At 40.3% G+C, this 22,032-nt stretch overlaps 1 protein-coding gene across 5 annotated transcripts in view; it reads right to left on the minus strand.

Annotated features, from left to right (window-relative positions):
* Positions 1 to 22,032, minus strand: part of ppfia4 (PTPRF interacting protein alpha 4) — a 699,209-nt gene that overhangs the window by 212,425 nt on the left and 464,752 nt on the right. The gene's annotated exons all lie outside the window — the stretch shown is intronic.

Here is a 22,032-nt window from a genome sequence, read left to right on the forward strand (position 1 = left end):
AGGCCAGCTTCAGATCTGAGAACTCCATTTAGAACAAAGCTATTTGAGTGAGGTGACAAAGTTTCAACAAACTGTCACAGTTGCCTTGGTTTTGGTTGGACTATGCTGAAGGAACAGAAGCACACAAAGCCACTGTATTGGAAACTTCAAAATCTCAGTTCTGCTGTTCCAGTGCTCAGCTGGTGAAGGAATTTCACAGGGAGAAGAGTCAAAAGAAACCACAGGATTATGTCACCCAAGGCATACGGGTTTCACAATTTGAATTCAGATATATTACCCATGTAAAGCATTTCCTTGCATACTATTTCATTAAACATGTCCATCAGTTATGGTGAAACAACAATTCAGAGAAATATTCTTCCTCAACAAGAAATGTTTTGCAAACAATTCCAGAAAAGCACCATAGGGGTAAATAAATGGCAATGACTAAAAGACGATTTATGTCTCTGACTGTAGAATATTCGGAAGTGTAGACAAAGGCAGTTATGAGATCATTCATTAAAAAAGGACTCAGAGACCCGTAGCAAAACAACAGAAGGCTATCATTTTCTTTACCTTTGTTATTCCAACCAGTAATCAACCCACATTGTGCCAAATTAGTGGCATGAACAGATAGACTCCCTTCAGTGAAGGACTTGAGTGAACCAGTCTGACTTTGATAATAAAGTACCTAGGATCTACTCTTTAGGAATTAAGTGACAAATTACTAAACTTATGAAATTCAATGGCACAATCCATCAGAGTACAACTTGAACCCATTATCTTAGACCATAACATAAGATGTAGAAGCATAACGAGGCCATTTGACCAATTAAATCTCCTCTAGCATTCGATCATGGCTGATATGTTTCTCAACCCCATTCTCTTTCCTTCTTCCCGTAATTCTTGATTCCCTTAATAATGAAGAACCTATCTACATCTTACAGACACACAATGAAATGGCCTCCATAGCTTTCTGCTGCAATGAGTTCCACAGATTCAACACCCTCTGGCTGAAGAAATTCCTCCTCATCTCAGTTTTAAAGGGTCGTTCCTTCACTTTGAGGCCATGCCCTCAGATCCTAGTCTCTCTCACTACGAAAATGTCTTCTCCAAATCCACTCTATCCAAGCCTCTCAATACTCTCTAAGATATCCCACTGCAACTTTCTGAACTCCAAGTCAGAAACCAGAGTCCTCAACCACTCTTCATATGACAAGCCCTTCATCTCCAGGATCCTTCTTGTGAACCTTCCCTGAAATTCCTCAAAGGCCAGCGAATCCTTCCTTAGATATGGGGCACAAAACTGCTCACTATATTCCAAAAACACTTTGACCAGAGCCACATACCACCTCAGCAGGACATCCCTCCTCTTGTACTCTAGCCCTCTTGAAATGCATGCTAACATTTCATTCGATTTCTAATTGTCAACCGTACCTGCACGTTACTATGATGCGGAGGTGCCAGTGCTGGACAAAGTCAAAAGTGACACGACACCCGGCTATAGTTCAACAGGGTTATCTGAAATCACAATTTGGAGTGCTGTTCCTTCGTCAGGTAAAAGCAGCTGGGAGGTTATAAAGCTGAAGGATATAAGGACGGTGTATGAGAACAGGGCAGGCATTCTAACATTAAAAAAAAAGATGCCTATTCAATCGTGGATAAGTGAGAGAGGAGTTGATCACTTCACTCGACAAAGGAGCAGCGCGCTGAAAGCTTGTGATTTCAAATAAACTTGTTAGACTATAGCCTGGTATTGTGAGAGTTCTGACTTTGCATGTTAACTGTAAGAGAATCCTGAACTAGGACTCCTAAGTCTCTTTGTGCTTCAGATTTCCAAAACCTTTCCCCATGTAGAAAATAGGCTCTGCCACTATTCTTCCTACCAAAGTGTGTTACCTCTGACTTTCCAACATTGTATTCCATCTGCCACTTCTATGCCCACTCTCTTAGCCTGTCCTGGCCTTCTGTAGTGTCCCTATTTCCTCAACAGTACCTGAAACCTCCACCTATTTTGTGCCATCTGCAAACTTAACAACAATGCTCTCAGTTTATTCGTCTAGATCGTTAATGTATAATGTGAATAGTTGTGATCCCAACATGGACCTCTATCGAACTCTACCTCTAACCAGCTGCCATCCTGAAAAAGACCCCTTTATTTTCCATACACTGCCTTCTGCCAATCTTCTATCCATGCCAATACCTTGCCCCTAATACCATGGGCTCTTACCCTATTTAGGAGAAAGTGAGGTCTGCAGATGCTGGAGAAGGGCTAATGCCCGAAACGTCGATTCTCCTGTTCCCTAGATGCTGCCTGACCTGCTGCGCTTTTCCAGCAACACATTTCCATCTCTTACCCTATTTAGTAGTCTCCTGTGTGGCACCTTGTCAAAGGCCTCGGTGGAAATCCAAATTCATCACATTCACTGTCGCTCCCTTGTCTAACTTGCTCCTTACCTCCACAAAGAATTCTAACAGACTTGTCAGGGATAATCTCTTCTTGATGAAGCAGTACTGACTCCCTCCGATTTTATCCTGCACTTCCAAGTACTCAGCAATTTCATCGTTAATAATAGATCATGGTCAATGATCATGGTCAGGCTCACTGCCAATAATTTCCCATTTTCTGTCTCCCTTCTTCGTAAACATGAGTGACTTTCCAGTCCTCCGGCACCCTCCTCGACTCCAATGACTCCTGAAAGGTCACCATCAATACCACTACATTCTCCTCAGCAATCTCCTTCAGAACCCCTGGGGGTTGTCCACCCTGTCTGAGTGATTAATCAAACTTCCGACTTTTCAGTTTCCCCAGCACCTTCTCCTTAGTGATGGCCACTACAGTCACCTCAACTCCCTGATTCTCTTGAAGTTCTGGTACGCTGCTGGTGCCTTCCACCGTGAAGATCGATGTAGCGTACTGATTCCATTCCTCTGCCACTTCTTTGTTCCCCATTACTACTTCACCAGCCTCATTTTTCAGCAGTCCAATGTCCACTCTTGCCTCTCTGTTACCTTTCATATGTCTAAAAATACTCCCACAACCTTCTTTTATATTATTATGTGGCTTATGCCACATTTCATCTTCTGCTCCATTATTGCTTTTTAAGTTGTCCTCTGCTGTTTTTTAAAGACTTCTCAGTCCTTTGGCTTCCCACTAATCTTCATCACACTGTTTTTGGTTTTGCTTAATGCTGTCCCTGATTTCCCTTGTCAGCCACAGTTGCCACATCCTCCCCTTAGTATGTTTCTTCTTTTTTTGGATGGAAGTGTTTGCTATACATTGCAGGCAGAATAGAATAATTGATAAGGAAATAGTAGAACAGCAAATGAGCTGATAACATGAAATTAAGAGATCCACAAATGGCAGAAAGTCTAACTATGGAATAAAAATTAAATATTTGTTATTAACTATGTGGTTTGTTTATAATTGCAAATCAAAGCCTTGAAACGGAGGTGAGATTTTTCAAAATCATTGCTGAAGTATTTTTATTTTCACGTGTAAGACCGTGCAATAAATTATATTGGTGCTTATCCAATTAAATACCTTCAAATACCTCATGATGATATGACTGAACTGTTTTGAATGGTAGTTCTGAAAGAGATTGCTTCAAAATGCAGGTTGGAGTTAAGGAAGTTTGCATGATAGCCCCTTAATATTTACAATTTACTAGCAGTACTCATTTCCCTCACAGATCAAATGTCTCACCTGACGTCAGTGTTAAATACTCTCTGGATGGAAAGCCCTTTAACTTTAGTTGCCCCATGCCAAAGCTAAGCTGACCACCATAGATGTACATGATCCACTGTATGTAGATCCAGAGTTGCTGTCACTGTACACCAGATTGGCTTAGTCACTCTTAATCTCTTCAATTTAGCATATGGCATTCTCTGCCTCTCCACAAAAATCATAACAATGCAGACCTGATCAGCCAAATATGTGGCACACTAACGTGGAGAAACGTGAATACAGTGAGCACTTCCCATACATGGCAATTGCCTTTCTCAAACCTTTGATGAGAGGTTCCAATACCACTCAGCTGTGACAGCTTACAAACCATAGCAGTTAACTTTTGACAATAAACACCTTGACAAGTGCAAAAGAATGCTAACGTTCAGAGCAGTTGCCGACACCACATTCCAGTACTACAATGTAATGTGGACTGCACACCAGTGACACAGAAGAGTACTCATGAAATCATTTCAGCTATGTTTCCACCACATCCATATTTAAACAAGAGGATCATTGAACAACTACTTGTGTAGCATGAAATCTGAACATACGTGCAGCTTAAAAATCACAATGCAGTGTTTTTTTTTAATTCCATGGTATCAAGTCAATGCAGACAGAAGGGAAATTAAGGATAAACATGAATGATATACACAATACACAAGTGAGGGCAGTGGGGGCTACATTGGCTGAGCAATTCTTGGGTATGCCTCCCATCCCTCCACCAAAGATAAACTTCATTTCTAGTGAGAGTCCATTCAACTGCTCCAACTGCCCTCACTGTGGTCACCTGTTGGTGGAGGTCCAACAGATCTGTTCAGTTTCCTTGCTCAGTGCCCTCTTGCTGCTGGAGGTCCCATTAGGCTCATGTCCTTCCTGAAACAAGTTCCACATGCATTCAGGCAAAAGCCCCACAAAGTCAATGTTGATTGAACAGATGGAAGATAGCTACTTCACTTGCCAGGCCCTGTTTCCCCATCTCTGAAATTATCAGTCTCATAAGGTTGCTCCTGAATCACTCTGACTCTCTCCTTGAAGTGTTGTGGAATCGTTATTATCAACTAGGATGTTCTCGTCATCAATTATGCAAAATGGTGACTCATCAATCAAGTTGCATTGTGCTTTCAGTTGCAACTTCTTATCAATAAGGCAGACTGGTGGCAGACCATCAAGAAAAAGAACTGAATCTTGCATTCTGGATTTCATAAGACATCCTGCCCTTGTTCCCAATAACCAGAGAGTCAAAAACTAGCTTATTCAGTTTAACGAAGACCCACTGCAGAAGCACATAATCCTGAGCAGATGTCATCATCAATTCGAGGGCAGCCACAACAACACAATTAATTAATTGTGGTCAGTAAACTCTTACCAAATCCCCATTCAAAAGATGCATCGTCATATAAATATGCAATATAGCATTCTTAATTATGTGTAAGATTTTGTTTTAGTCTTTTGGCACAACCATCTCACAAATAATTTACCAGAGAAACAATAAAGAAAAATAGCTCTCTTTTCTCCTTTCCCTGGTATGAAGTCAGTCATTAACTTATATTGGTATTGAACTCAATCTACATGATTAAAATCAATTTGAAGCAGAATGTGCCTCCAAATCTCCCAAACTTTAAGTCAATGTTATGAGCGTACAGATTATCTGAACATGTAAAATGTAGCTGCTGGGACATGAGCTTTGTGAATGTGCGCAATCACAGTCGGATGAAGTTCTCTGCTTGAGCAGAAGAGGTGGAACTCCAGCAGGACAATATCAAGAAATATAGCTGGGCTTGACTGAACAAGTGAATGCAAGGAACTTGCATTTTCAATTACATAATTTCAACTGGACCTTATAATTCTGTGCTGCTCAAGAATGAATAAAATAGTGTTGCTTCAGTTACTACTGTCTCCAGAACACACAAGTATATACGTTTTACTCAATAACAGTTCCATTTAACAACTCAGTCTGCACTGACGTCTTTTTTTTGTGAGATCGAGAGTGGTGCTGGAAAAGCACAGCAGGTCAGGCAACATCCAAGGAGTAGGAGAATCAACATTTCAGGCAAGAGCCCTTCATCAGGAATGAGGCTTGTGGGCTGGGGGGGCTGAGAGATAGATGGGAGGGAGGGTGGGGCTGGGGGGGATAGGTAGCTGAGAGTGCGATAGGTGGATGGAGGTGGGGGTAATGGTGATAGGTCGGAGAGGACGGTGGAACAGAGAGGTGGGAAGGAAGATGGACAGGTAGTTAATTTCCTCCTTTTCTTTGAGATATCCAGCCTAATTGCAATTACTCATTCTTCACATCCTTCAGCATTTGTCCTTTGTAAGTAACCAATTTACAGACTACTTCTGCAATGGTTTGCAATTGAGAATTTCATGCTTTAGCCACTTTTTTATGGAGAGAACCCACCACTGAACTTCACATTATTTTGTATTTGAACCCTTACTTTCTGATGACAGTGTATCAAATGTACAACTATTTACTTTCCCTGCCCATAATTTTGAAGACTGTAAGCAATTTTGAAATTCCTTCGTCCAGAAAACTTACTTGTCAAGTGACCCTTGCTCCAAACTGTGATAGTTGTTGCCAGTGACAAGTGACAGATGTTGCTAAGACCTATTTTTCAAAATAAGAACTTGCCCACCACTGGCATCAACAAGATTAATTACAGTCAGACTACATTAGAAAAATAAGCCATTCGATCTAACAGGTCTGTGACAGCATGGATAATCCACACAAGTCTTCCCCAATTCTTCGCCCAACATGATCAGTGTTCTCTTTTACATTTTTTTTTAAAGTTATATTTATTCTTGGGGTGTGGACAACATCAGTATCCATCCCCGAATGGGATATTCCCATGAATTGAATGGTTAGTTTGGCCATTTTCAGCAGGCAGTTAAGAATTAACCACAACCACAGAGTCACATTTAGGCCAGACCAGGTTCCTTCCTTAAAGGACATTACTGAACCCAATGGGTCTTCACAACAGTTGATGGCAGCTTCACAGTCATCATTATTGTGATTAAATTAAATCACAGATTTTATTAAATTTAAATTCCACTGATTGTCATTGTGGGATTTGAACCCATGCTGCTAGAGTAGTAGCTTTGGATTACTACCTTCCATATGGGTCAGAATTCCTTTTCTAACTCCCATTAGACTAAAGATTGACCTTTTCCCTCTGGTGCAGTTTCACAGGGATGCTGTTAGGCCAAGAGGTGGGGAAGAATGAGGAGATGAGGATTTATCAGGTCCTTGGGGTTGGTAGATACACATCCATGGAATCTAACAGAATTCCCTGTTGGATTTAATAATAGTCAAAGTCACATGACTCCTAATTTTGGCCTCCTCACAAGCAGAAAACATTTTCTCAAATGTTTATCTTTCAAAACCTTTTCATCAAGTTAAAGGCCTTGAGAAAACTTCTGTTGTCAACGAAAAGAACACCATCTGTTCAATTTTTCCTGATTCTTATAACCTCTCAGTTTTGATATCTTAAGTATGAACTTTTCTCGAGAGCCTCAAAATAGTTTTCATATTATGAAGACAAAAATCTTACAGTCTAAGAATGATCTAACCAAGGTTTTATACAACTTTAAGATTACCTCAGGCTTTTCAAGTTCATTCCCATGGAACTGAAGCGCAATGTTTGATTTCTTATCTTTCAGTTAATCTGCATTGCAGTGACGGCAATAGAGCTACTCCTACATTCATCTACTTCTCTACCACTATGAAAACTCTCATTATCCCACTAGAACGTGGCCTCCATATCCTTCCTAACAAAATGCAATATCTTACACTTGGATAACATTCGAATAATTTCCCAATTACAAATCCATTCAGCAAATTTATTTATGGCTTCTTATATGTTGCCACATTCTTTCTTTATATGAGCCGTGTCCTCCATTTGGGTTATGCACACATTAAGAAATTGTGCTTTTGAATCTCAAGTCCCCATTACTAGAAATAAGGTTGGATGGCCTCAATCTAATTTGATGAATGCCCATTTATACAGAAAAAACTGAAGTCTCAATTAATTTCCTGCAACACAGAACAGCAGAACACACATTACTGTGAAGCACGAAGTGAAAATCGAGTTGGAGGTTTTCTATTTTTGAGACTTTCAATGGCAGTGGAAATCACATTATTAACAGGAACATCCCTGACAGGGTGGCCACAATATTATTTCTAAACACTGACTTCAGTGACAATATTTTCAGCTCGGCTTAGCAACCTGAAAGGGGAACACAGCAGCATCTCTCAAACACAGCACTGTGAAGCTCAAGTGGCAGGCTCGAGCTCAGCTCTCTCAACAACCATCTTTCCATCAGCTGCCTTCAAGTCCAAAGAAATATAGCAGCAACCACTGACAACACAACCACCAGGATATAAACTGTTCCCATGTCACAAAAGCTGCAGCCACACAGAGAAGACAAGGTTAATTTTGCTGCAGTATTTTTGTACAACCTTTGCCAAAACATTTGACCCCACAAATAACCCACCTATGAGAATGATGGAGAGTGAATCATAGAATCCCAACAGTGTGGAAGCAGGCCATTCAGCCCATCGTGTCCATGCAGACCCTCTGAAAAACATCTCACCCAGACCTCCCACCAACTCTATCCCTGTAATCATGCATCTCCTATACTAATCCACCTAACCTGCAAATGTTTGGACTGTGGGAGGAAACTGGAGCATCAGGAAGAAACCCACACAGATACAGGAAGAATGTGCAAACTCCACACAGACAGTTGCCCAAGGCTGGAATCAAATCGAGGTCCCTGGAACTGTGTGAGACAGCAGTGCTAACCACTGAGCCACCATGCCAAGAAGGACTGCACATTCCATTGAAACACAGGCTCGCAGATTGCATATTACCTTAGTGACTTTCATCTAGATGTGAACAGAGCAGAAATAGGCTATTTGGCTCTTTGTCACTGCTTGGCCATTTAATAAGATCACACCTGATCTAACCATGAACAGAACTCCAATTTCCTGCTGTCCCCAATCCTTTTGAGTCTGCTGTTAGTCAAGAATACATCTACCTCTGCCGTAAAGATCTTAAATGACCCTGCCTCTACCATTTTCCTCAATTTTCCTCAAACTCTCAACCTTTTGAGAGTGAGCATTTTTCCTAATCATCGTCTCAAATTGAAGACCCCTTATATTTAAACTATTTCCCCTCGTTCTAGTCTCTCCTCTGAGAGACAAGTTTCGTGATTGAATAAAATCACCTTTCTTTCTTCTATACTAAATAAATACAGGCCCAACATTTCCACATAAGATAATACTCTCATCCCAGGAATCAGTACAGTGAACCTTCTCTGAACTGCTTCTAATGCAATTACACCATCTTAAATAAGATGACACAAATTGTACACCATACTTGAGATGTGGTCTCACTATTGCCTTGTACAACTGTGGTAAAATATCCCTTTGATATTCAATTCCACCTGCAGCCACATCTCTCTAATGGATATCAGATCATAATGCTTATTGATATTTCCAAATCTGAATGGTGAGTAGCTTGGATGAGTAGTCGCAGCTGGTGTTGTTCTTCCCAAGTGTCTGCTATACCTGTCCTTCTAAATGGAAAAGGTTGTGGGTTTGGAAGGTGCTGTCTGAGTATCTTTGGTAAACTTCTGTACTGTAGATGTGACACTCCTGCTACTGAGTGTCAGTGGTGGAGTGGATTCTTATGGATGTAGTGTCAACCAAGCATCTGCTTTTTCCTGGATGTTGTTAAGCTTCTTCAGTGTGATTGGAGTCGTTCCTATAAGGCAAGTGGGGAGTTTTCCATCACACACCTAACTTGTGCCTTGTAGATGGCAGGTGGGCTCTGGTAAGTCAGGAGGTGAGTTACTCACCGCAGGACTCCTAGTATCTGACGTGCTCTTGTAGTCAGTGTTTATGTGGCAAATCTAGTTGAGTTTCTGTTCAGTGGTAATCCCACTGATGTTGTTAGTGGAGGAATTCAGTGATGTTAACACCACTGAATGTCAAGGGGAGGTGGTTCGATTGTTTCTTACTGGAGGTGGTCATTGCCTGGATTTGTGTGGCAAGAGTATTACTTGCTACTTGTCAGCCCAAGCCAGGATGTAGTCCAAAAAATGCAGTATTTGAACATATGCTGTACACGAAGTCCCTTCCTCTAACATACTGATTATTGCTTCCTTATTCCTACCTTGCTTTTCTTATCTTGTCCTCACTGTTTAATTGATCACATTGATCAAGTGATCCATCATGTCCACTATTATTTGCTAAGTAATGAGGAAGATCTTGAAAATACTAACAGGTCAGGCAGCATTGATAGAGAGAGAGAGAGAAAGAAAGAGTTAATATTCCAACTTGATGATCTTTTGACTGAATTGGAATGTTCATTGTAAAGCTTCTCTTTACATTTCCAGAATCTACAATGTTTTGCTCTTGTCACAGAATAGCACACGATGTGGTGTTTTAAATTTGTGAACCAAACACAACTAATGTGTTTTTGCAGTAATAAAGCCCAAATAATGGGTCTTTCCCCAATGCCTATGTTGGTGAATTGTTAATTCTTGTTCAGAATTCATACATAACTACTTTTAATATCTTTGGAGTGAAGTATATTTAACCAGCATGAATTTGACTCCTGCTGATAACCAGAGTAGCCCGAATCTTCAGCTGAGCTGCTCATGAATCACAAAATACCAGCATCCAAGTTCTGCAGGTGAATAGGGAAGGAAAGTGGAATATGACTTTTATTTCTCAGGAAAGAGAGTATAAAAGTAGGGAGATTTTGCCATAACTATAACCGGGCACTCATTAGACCATAGCTGGAATACTGTGAACAGTTTTGGGACTCTTATCTAAAGAAATACATACTGGCATCAAGGTTCACTGGGCTGATACCTGGTAGGGAGGGACTGTCTTATGAGGAAAGGTGGAATGGATTGGCTCTATACTCATGGGAATATAAAAGAATGACACATACAAAATTCCTGGAAGACCTGACAGCGTAGATGCTGAAAGGTTGTTTCCCTTTGTGGGAGGGTCTAGGACCAGAAGGCAGGAGAAGGGTCACAAATTTAAAACAGTTAAGGTGAAATTTCTTCACTCAGAGGTAATGAATCTGTGTAATCCTTTACCGCAGAGATCATTAAGTACATTCAACGCTGAGACAGTCAGATTTTTAATTAGTAAAGGAATCAGGTCTATGGGGAAAAGGCAGGAAAGTGAATTAAGGATTATCCTTGACTGGGGGAGCAGACTCTGCGGCCTAATGACCTACTTCTGCTTCTACACCTTATGGTCTTATTACATACAGAAACTCCAAAAGGAACCATATTCATTCACTGGTTTTGTATTAAAAAAGGATAAGATATAAGTACTTGAATCAAAATTAGATTCTATAAAAGTACTGTCTCCACCCTTTGCCCCTTGCAAAAATGTTCAGTACATGCACTTTATTGCAACAAGAATTTCAATTATAACAACTGAACGACTGCCACTCACCCACGTGTCCCTTGATGACACTTTATTGAAAGCAAGAATACTTCATTCTGAAAAGCACTGCACATCTCAAGACCTGTGTAGGTTATTAAGTCTTGCAATGAACCCTGAAACATCATTGCTTCCATTAATTGCAAATGAAAACAGGACTGGGAGTAATAGCACACTGCAAAATTTGCTTTTTGAGCAAAGAATTGGATTACTTTGAGTAAGTAGCTTTTTATTTGTCATTTTTACCATATACAACTGATACAGTAAAACAAGACAGCGTTCCTCCAGTGTGCTATATTGACAGCACAAACTACACAATTGCTCACGGCATAAAGTGCATAAGAAGTGCAAAACACACAAGTTACAGTGTTACAGAAGAATGATGAATAATAGACATTTTTTTAGCAGCAATTCAAAGTCATGCAAAGAATTTCAGATGGGAAAGAACCTAATCATACTGTGATAAGGAGCCTGATGGCCTGGGGGAAGGAACTGTTGCAGAGTCTGGCCGTGAGAGACCCTATGCTCCAGTATCTTCTGCCAGATGGCAGGAGGGAGAAGAGTTTGAGTGAGGGGTATGTGGGGTCTTCCACAATGCTCTTAGCCTTTCAAATGCAGCGTATAGTCTAAATTTGCGTAATGCAGGGAAGAGAGACCCTGATGATCTTCTCAGCTGTCCTCACTATCCGTTGTAGGCTCTTAAGATCCGAGACGGTGCAATTCCCAAACCAGACAGTGATGCAACAGCTCAGGATACTCTCAATGAACCCTTTGTAGAATGTGGCGAGGATGGAGGGGTGAGAGGTGGGCTTTCCTCAGCTTGCGTAGAAAGTAGAGATGCGGCTGGGCTTTCTTGGCTATGAAGCTGGTGTTGACAGTCCAGGTGAGATTCTCTGCCAGGTGTACGCCAAGAAATTTGGTGCACTTCACAATCTCCACGGGGAAACCATCGATGTCCAGTGGAGAGTGGTCGTTTTATGCCCTCCTGAAGTCAACAGCCATCTCTTTCGTCTTGTCCACGTTCAGAGACAGGTTGTTGGCTCTGCACCAGTCCGTTAGCTGCTGCACCTCCTCTCTGTTTGCTGACTCATCGTTCGCGCTGATGAGACCTACTACAGTCCTATTCTCAGCAAACTTGATGATGTGATTCAACACGTGCATCACTTACAGTCGTGTGTCACAGGGTGAACAGCAGGAGACCGAGCACACAGCCCTCGGGGGGTCCCATGCTCAGTGCGATGGTTCTCAATCCGGGCTGACTGACGTCTCCCAGTCAGGAAGTTTGGGATCCAGTTACAAAGGGAGGTATTTAGGCCCAGCAGACTCAGCTTTCCAATCAGGTACTGAGAAACGATAGTGTTAAATGCAGAACTGAAGTCTATGAACAGTAGTCTGACGTAGGCTGGTTTCCATTATCAAGCAGTGTTTCTGAGAACACATTTCTGATTCTGGCTTGTCCCAGTGCCTAAAGCATCATGGCTTGTTTGCCTTGTTAGGCCATGGTAGTCAGCCAGGTACAAAGGGTTGTTTTTTTTTTCCAGAAACCACTGTACAAAGTGTAAGATGTTATTGGCAGATGTTTGAAAGTATCAGTTTCTATTCAACTGGTTTTTCGTCAAAAGTTCCAATTTGTTCTAAACATTGTTTCTAAATTGGAGAAATTGGAAGGCAGGTTTGGATCAGTTTGAACAAGATACCCACCTCATACAGAATAGTTGCCTACCACATTTGAAGGCTCTTCCTGTTCCATGTCATGTCACTGCATCTACAATAACTCTTAGCTAATCTTGCCTCAGCATTTTCCCCGACTAATACTGAAAGGGAAGAAATATCTTCCAGTTGAGTATGAGGAAGACCAAATTCATTCTCTTCGGTCCCTGCTGCACATTCTTTTCCCTAGCCACCGATTCTAACCCTCTCCTTGACAACTGCCTGAACAGAACCAGATCATTTGCAATCTAGTCATCATATTCAACCCAAAGATGAGCATCTGACCACATATCCATATCATAACTTTGCAACTTCCAACATGCCTCAGGTTCATCTGATACCAAACTCTTCATCTTTGTTTCTTCTCGACTCGACCAACATGCTCTTGGCCTGCCTTCTTCACTCTATCTCTGTTGCTCAATGTAATTCAAATCTTTACTGCTCACATACTAACTCTCAACAGACTTCATTCAACCCTGTCTCTATTAAACTACATTGAAGGAGTTGCTTATCTGGAAATCAATGTAAAATGGTCATCCATGTGCCCTCCTGTGGCACAGTGGTAGTGTCCCTAATCCTAGAACATGAGGCCTGGGTTCAAGTCCAAGAGGTGTATAATAACATCTCTGAACATGTTGATTAGAAAAATAAGTTAATTAACAAAAATTAAAATGGTCACCTGTGCATTCAAAAATTTCTGTGTTCTCACCCAATCCAACCTCCACCACTAGCTCCATCTCCCCCACTCTATGGCCTTTTCTAATACTTGAGTTGCTATAATTATGATGTTTCAGGACTCTATTTTTAAGTTAGGATAAAAAAAATTGGGCTGCCTTGCTTCGTTTCTCACTTGTTGCTTTTTATTGTAGATTTCCAACATCCACTATATTTTGCTTTGATTAGTCTGGGCAATTTGATTATTAGAAACCAAAGGAAGGAGGAGATTGTTTTACTGAGAAGAAAGTGCAAGATAATTTAAACTTGGAGACAATGGCAACTGTCTCTGCATTTACAATTAATAATCTCAAAAATGCCAGATAAGTATTCTTTGTATCAATTATAAGAGCTGTGCTGGAAACTGTCCCTTACTTCGAAGACTGGAGGTGTTTGGGATCAAAGATAGATAGTTGGCATTTGTAACTGGATGCGTGGTTAACATGTTTCATGTTGCCATTGGCAACAGGGCCGAGGAAGCCTTTTTTTGAGATCAGGTTACAGGCATTCTTACAAACCAATGAATAATCGAAGCAGAGGTTGTATGTAACCAACATAAAGAAAAGGCTGTTTTGGCTATTTAACAAGCTTTTTTAACACTGTGGAAAGCACAGTGCTCAACAAACCATGGATATGGAAACTTAGTAGAAGCTGTAAGCAACTGTGAACTGGTTGCTAAAAGGATTGTAATTATGTAAAGAATATCATATGCGATATGTTTAACAGTAGAATATCACTTTTTGTAGTTTAAAGTAAAAGTTGCCAACGGAAAAGGAAAATGTTTACTCAATGATGCTTTGATTAGTCATGTTATTATGGTGTGAGATCTTGTGTCTTTCTTTCAATTAATAACTGGAAACTTCAAATCTCTTTGAAAGTTATCAATCTCTATAGGTTGCATTAACGCTTGTCTAATTCTTGTATCATGAGTTGCCCAGAGCCTAAGCTCTGAAATACCTTCCTCAACATGCATTACCTCTGTATCCTTCTTTCATAGCTCCTTGAGATCTACTACTTTGACTTTTTCATCATTTGACCATAATATTAACTAATGTAGCTCCTGTTAATTGCTTTGGGATGTGTGCGCTATATTAATACATGTACACCATACTATACCTTTTTATGGTAGTCAGTACCAAAATGGTGTTTATTTCTAGAAACCATAAATAACTAATGAACTCTCAGATTCAAGACTGCCCCTTATTCTCTTAGGGAAGGCTAGGATCAATCATTAAAAGTTGATTATTTTATATGAAAATTAATTGTAAAAGGCTGGTACTTGACCAACTTAAGCAGACAAAACAACACTGTCACGTGTGCCCAGTTAATCCCAGGAGTGAGTGTGCATTGCTTAAAGCATGTGAAGTTGCAAAAAATCGAGGTTTGTTGGTTGTGTAAATAGGGATATAGAGAGCCCAATCGAACAGAGATTGCAAGACATATATAAACCATTGAGACTACAAATAGAGTCATAGAGATGTACAGCACGAAAACAGACCCTTTGGTCCAACCTGTCCATGCCGACCAGATATCCCAACCCAATCGAGTCCCACCTGCCAGCACCCAGCCCATATCCCTCCAAACCCTTCCTATTCATATACCCAACCAAATGCCTTTTAAATGTTGCAATTTGAATACTGTGCCAATGATTATAACGAAAAGACAGGAAAGTGGAGTTGAAGATGATCTCATTGAATGGTCGGTCAGACTTGATGGGCTGATCTGCTCTAAGTCTTTTGCGCACCCTGCTTTAGAAAGAATGTCCTTGGAAAGGATAAAGAATTCCACTATGAGAAGGCTGTTATGAAGCTTCAATTATGAGGATAAAATGGAGAAACTTAAATTATTACTGTGATGGACAAGTTGAAGGTTAGAGATGTGTGTTGAAAATTTATAGAGAATTGCAAAAGAGGGAACTGTCTACCAGAAACAGAGTGAAAGAAAATTCAATAAAAACATTTGAAAAGGAACTGGATAAATATTTGAAAAGAAAATATTTGAAGATTATAGTCCAAGCTCAGGAGAATGGGGTTAAATTGAATTGAATTGAATATTAAAAATCGTTTATTATAATTTGTACTCCAGTCCAAAAATACAGTGAAAACCTTTTACAATGGTTGTCTTTTAATGACACCATCTTAGATACAAGCAGCTAGGTACAAGACTTAGAGTAAAATAAATAGTGTTGTTATACAAAAGTCGATTAAAAGGAAAGCAGTAGCATTATTTACAGTGTCTGAGAATGAGTTAGAAATGAGGAAGTTATAACATTGTGAAAAGGGTATACATTACAGTCTGGTAAAACAATTCCAAACAGCTGCAGCTCAGCAAATGGTGCCACGCCCAAGTCCAACAACTGTCCCGCATCGCTCCAACCTCCAGTCTGCTCCTCACCAACACTCAGCAGCAACAAGGTGAGTTGCGCTGCTCCAGGACCCAGAATTCCCCTTGCTGCTATCGTACTGGGACTTGGAATTCCTCAGCTACTGGCCGTCCAGGATTTCGGCCTGCCCGTTGCTCTGGGACTCAGCCCAGCCCATGCTCATTCTGCTGCTGTCGTTGTGGGATTCTGACCACAACTCGGTCTGTGCTCACTCTGTTGCCACTGTGGGGCACGGCCCCCGCACTCAGCACCCACCATGTTTTGGGGCACGTATGTCGCTCTTGACTCCTTTCTCTAGATAGGGGCAGTTAAAAGATGAGGGGCAGGAGGATAAGAAAAGGTACAGCAAAGAGGAGAACGAAAAAGAAAAAGGAAATGAACAGAGGAGCTCCAACTGGAGCATCTTACCCTGCCGCCATCTTGATCACAAATGAACAGCAATGGGCCATATACCTAGATTCTATAACATATGAGATCTCCTCCAGTCAGCCTATCAACAGAACACTAGAAAAAGATGCACCCTCTTAACCACTGAACCGAAGGGACAAACTTCATTGCTGGCAAATCTTGGAAGTCAGCTGTTTATGGGAAAGAGTAGTTTCATGTACAAATGTATTGTTTCCCCGTACATGTGTCTGAAATGTTAAAATTGACTTGAATCCAAACTAAACAAAATTCAACCAAATCCACAGAACGGTATCTAAATTAACTGAAATTACCTTATTATTAATTGTAATTAATTTGTGTCAATCTTTGAGCCAAGTGAAATAAAAAGAAAAATTTTACCACTGCTGTAATGATTTTAATTGTTAAAAGAATATGATAACTTAAGAAAGTTGTCAAAGGTGTATCTTTGCAAGTTCACCTTTTACATTTCATTAGTTGAGAGCTACTCCCTTTAACACAATGTACAATGCCTAATTATTCAACATTTCTCATTTCACAGTTTTGTCACCAATAAGTCTTTCAATAGGTCATCAGGGTTTCCAGTGGCTGTTTACATGGCAGCTTAATATTCAGCTATTTCTTGATTCATGGAAGTTTCCAGAAGCTATTGCCATCATTTCTTTAAGCATAGGTACAGTGGGTTTGAAGTCCAGGGGACAATGGACAATTTCAACAAGCTCTGAAGAATTACTCATCAACTACTGTGGAATCTGAGGGACAATAGTAAGATGGGGATCAGAGGCATCAGGAGAAAGAGCCAGCCTCTTAAGGCAAGCTTATCAACCTTGGCCTAGTTGGTTGGATTCTTGTCTGTGTCAGATGATCCAAGTCTTTTCAAGGTCTGAGCACAAGAAGCTAGGCTAAGAATGTCCTGCTGATTTTTGGATAAAGTAATTACTCAACACCTTGATGCGTTCGCTCAAGTACTTTATGGTACTGGTAACTGGAATATGGTACGACAGTACTGTTCTATTGTAGCAAGCAGAATGATGACAATTATTTTGGAGATAGACATTCAATAATGGCCATAATTCTTTTTCTTTTTGTTGTTCATTATTTTATATAGACACCAAGCACTTGTTTGTCCATTTTTTGATTCATGCCAAGTATGAATTTCATCCCCTCAAAAACAATACCTCGTGTATAAGTCAAATCCCTAATTCCACCTTAAAAAAAAAAGTCTTCAAAACTCAACCTATACACGACTATATACGGTAAGAGCTCACTGTAGGGGTAACATCAGTATGGATGGATTGGCTAGCTGACAGGAAACAAATAATAGGCAGAGGTTGGTTGTTTTCTGGTTGGTAAGATAAGTGTCCTGGGGATCAGAGCTGAGCCCTCAACTTTTAATAGAGTATGTAAATAACTTGAATGAAGCAACTGAAGACTGGTTATCAAATTTGGTGATGACACAAGTAAAGGCAGGATAATAAATTATGATGAGGACACAAGGAGACTGAAAAGGAGTGTAGGTAGATTAAATGACTGGACAAAGATTGGGCAAATAGGAATATAACGTGGGAAATGAAAGATTGTCTATTTTGGTAGGAAGAGAAAACAGATGATCTAAATGGTGAAAAAAAAATCACAAAATCAAAGCTTGTAGTTACAGAAAGTAATTAATAATTGTTAATAGCATCAAAACCATTCATGAGATGTGAGTGAATGAGGATAGATAATTAATCAGATCACAGTCACAGAGGGTATCATTTATGAGAGATCGAAGTGACTTCTGTACTGTGGGTCATAGGGCAATCTATGCAACAGTAAATGTTATTAAAAAAACAAAGAACTGTGGATCCTGTAAATCACAAACAATAACAGAAATTGCTGGAAAAGCTCAGCAGGTCTGACAGCATCTGTGGAGAGAACATTTCGGTCAAAAGTTCGAAGGAAGGGTCACTCAACCAGAAACATTAACCATGATTTCTCTCTATAGATGCTGCCAGACCTGCTGAGCTTTTCCTGCACTTTCTATTTTTGTTTGTGAGTAAAGGCTACAGGCTAAGACAAGGATGAAGGACAATGAAAGGTACAACAAAAAGATGGACCAAATACATAAAGAGCAGTGTGCTCAATACTAGTTCCAAAAACATCTGTTTATCTCTGAAACATCCTGCTTTCTTTGGAATCAACATGTTTCTTGTAGATCAGTAGACAACTTATCACAGAATAGCAAGAACTCTAGGTTTTGTCTCATGTTCTTCAATAATGTCTAACTAAAATGATTGAAGCTTCAGGACTTGATATAACACCCTTCTTACTAAAAGTACTTGGATGAAAATGAGAGACTTAATCCAAAGTGAATAATGGTGACGATTGGTTGCACATTAGATTAGATTAGATTAGATTCCCTACAGTGTGGAAACAGGCCCTTTGGCCCAACCAGTCCACACCGACCCTCCGAAGAGGGTCATCAAGGACATTTTTTCCAGTTACAACTTGGGGAAATGATTTGTCTTTACAGGAATTTCTTTGAATTACTGTTTTCAATTAGAAGGGCCTCTTGTTGTCCACAAACTTCTAGACATATTCCGAGATCTATTACTAAGACTTCTTGGAAACATAAACTATTGCCTGGATTGAGTATAATTCATCTTGAATAGGGAATTGAAGCATTTGTGGCACACATGTTCAAACTCAAATATCAACAAGAACTGAAGACAAGACCAAGACATCATTGAACACAGTTAGGAAAATGTGATCAACCTATGTTCCATTCAAAACTAAACAGGGCACTGCACTGCTCAATTTGTTACTTGACAAAACAGATTCAATTTAATTTTTATTTAGTGTTGCCTACAATATTGTCTCTGTCCTTATTTCAATCTTTGATTAAGGCGACAAATAAAGGAGGTCAGACCTTTCACAGCTGGGTCTGCTGACACAAAAAAAACAAGCAAAGTTTCCTCAGAACCCAAAGACTCCGAGAGATTTTCTACAATGTAGGAGCAAATTACTGCAGATGCTGGAATCTGAATGACTAGGTCTTCCCTTTTCCAACTCTTTGTTCCACCAGACTTTATGTTCAAAGGATTGCTTTCTGCTATTTCAGAATGCTATCACATCTTCCTCTCACTCCCCACCCTGTCTGCATTTCGTAGGGATCAGTTCCTTGGGATAGCCTAGTCCATTCATCAGCCACCTACACCAGCCCCACTTCCCAAAGATGTTGCCCGTGCAACCACAGAAGGTGCAACACCTGCCCCTTCACTTCTTCCCTACTCACTATCCAAGGGCCTACAAAGTTAAAAATCACAGAACTCAGGTGTTAAAAATCAGGTGAAGGAGCAGCGCTCCATAAGCTAGTGCTTCCAATTAAACCTGTTGGACTATAACCTGGTGTTGTGTGATTTTCAACTTTGCACACCCCAGTTCCATACCGGTATCTCCAAATCATGATTTCCACAAGGGTCACAACAGTCTTTTCAGGTGAAGCAGCATTTCACCTGTACCTCCTCCAGTCTTACATATTGTATTCACTGGACCCAATGTGACCTACTCTACATTGGTTTCTCCTGGATGACAGCTTTGCAAAACACCTCCCGTCCATGCGCAAATAGGACCCCGATCTTCCTGTAGCTGATCATTTTAAAACAGCGCCTTGCTCGCATGCTGCAGTGTTCCAGTGAAGCACCGTGCAAACTGGAGGAACAACATCTCATCTTCAGACGAGGCACTTTACAGCCTTCTGGACTTAATATTGAGTCCAACACCTTCAAATTGTGAACCCATTCTTTCCCTTTCTTTTAACTTTGCTTGTTACATTGTCTGTCACCCTCTCTTCCTCTCCCCCACTCCCCTTAACCCAGTGGCGCTGTCTGTTTTTCCCAGTCTGGCAGTTAGGCACACAACACTGTTCTGCCATTGTTACATTCCGATCACTTAATCTGAATTATCAAATCCTTTCTTCCCCCCAGCACTCCAACTCCCACCCCCATCCCACTGTAGCATAAATGCTGCCGCCTCGACACTTGACTTCAGCTCTGAAAAAAGTCACCTAGACTTGGAATGTTAGCTTCCTTTCTCTCCATGGATGCTGCCTGACCCACTGGGATCTCTAGCATTTTTGTTTTCAGTTCACCAAGAAATTTTCATTCAACTTGACAATCTTCTGCTACTATGCAATGCTCAATGGAAAGGCTGCTTCTTAGTACATTCTGTTACAACAGACTCTGTTTGCTCTGGTTAAGGAACAAATTGCCATTTGTTGAAAATATAATTGTCTTATGTGAAATCAGCAACTAAGGTGAACATTTGTGTCTCTAGCCTTCAGAAACTGTACTGAATCGAGAAGTACATAAGATAAACTCATTCTATCTGTGCAGAAATAACTCTCTGAAAGAACTGTCCAATTAACCATGGTTTCTTGCCTTTGTCTTCAAAGTTTTAAAAAATTCTACTTTCCAAACATTTTTCCAATTCTTCTTCAAAAGCTACTATTGAAAATGCTTACACAATTGTGTTCCAGATCATAACAACTCACTACATAAAACAAACTCATCTCCACAATGACCTTCTCGCCAATTGTCTTCAATCTATCTCCTTGAGTTATTGACTATCTTGCTAGTGGAAGCAGTTTCTGCTTATCATCTCTAACAAAACACTTCACAGCTCTGAACTCCTCTATTAAATCTTCCTGGAACACAGTTTGCTTCAAAGAAATCAATATCAATTTCCCAACCTCTCAGAGAAGTCCCTTATCTCTGCCACAATAGTGTAGGAACAATCCCAACTGGGATCTTACTGCTAAGCAGAGTCATATTTCTCCCTCACCAAACTCAACAAGAGAAATACATGACTGAACTTTAGAGACCATAGAATGAGAAATGACACTTGGCACAGAGTGGCAAGGACACTAAATAAAGCAGTAAAAAGAGAAAATATTGGAGAAACTCAGCAGGTCTGGCGGCATCCGTAGAGACAGAAAGAAAGTTAATGTTTGCAGTCCAATACAACTCTTCAGAACACTAAATAAAGACATTTCCAAGAATCATGAAAGAAACAAAAATGTAATATGAAATGGAATATAACTTCACATATGAATGGCATAGGATATGTGCTCATAAACCAACGTCAAGATTTCAGGGTTAGGTTTCCGTAAGCAAACTGAAAATATACCAGCTCAAGTCTTTGGACTTGTTTTTATCTAGCAGAATGCTGTCGACTGAAACAACCTACGGGATGTTAGCTACAGCGACCTCTGAGAGTGTATGATGCACAAAGTAAATGCGATCGAAGCCACAAATGAAAAAGTACCAGATTCAATAAAAGCTAATGCATGGTCAATTTACTGGCTTGCATTTATCATTGTACATAGGAAAGGTACTGCCAAGAGCCAACGTCAACTCAGGAGTATGCTGTTCTTAGAAGGCCTGGAGCACATTTTATTTGACAAGATGTCTGATAGAGAATGTGAGAAGAAAGGCTCTTACATTAAGGATTAGAACAATATGAAGCACATTGTTACAAGTAGCTATTGAGCTAATATTGATGAAAGCAGCTGCCAAACAACAGAAGAAAGTTTAAACCGATAGAGATGAAACAGTGAAATAGGATTAAAGATGGTAGCTCTGCTGAGAAGGTGGCAGAATGCAA

This window comes from Chiloscyllium plagiosum, unplaced genomic scaffold (assembly GCF_037043375.1).
Source record: "Chiloscyllium plagiosum isolate Xiang-an unplaced genomic scaffold, Cpla_swu_hap1 HiC_scaffold_26, whole genome shotgun sequence".
Lineage (NCBI taxonomy): Eukaryota > Metazoa > Chordata > Chondrichthyes > Orectolobiformes > Hemiscylliidae > Chiloscyllium > Chiloscyllium plagiosum.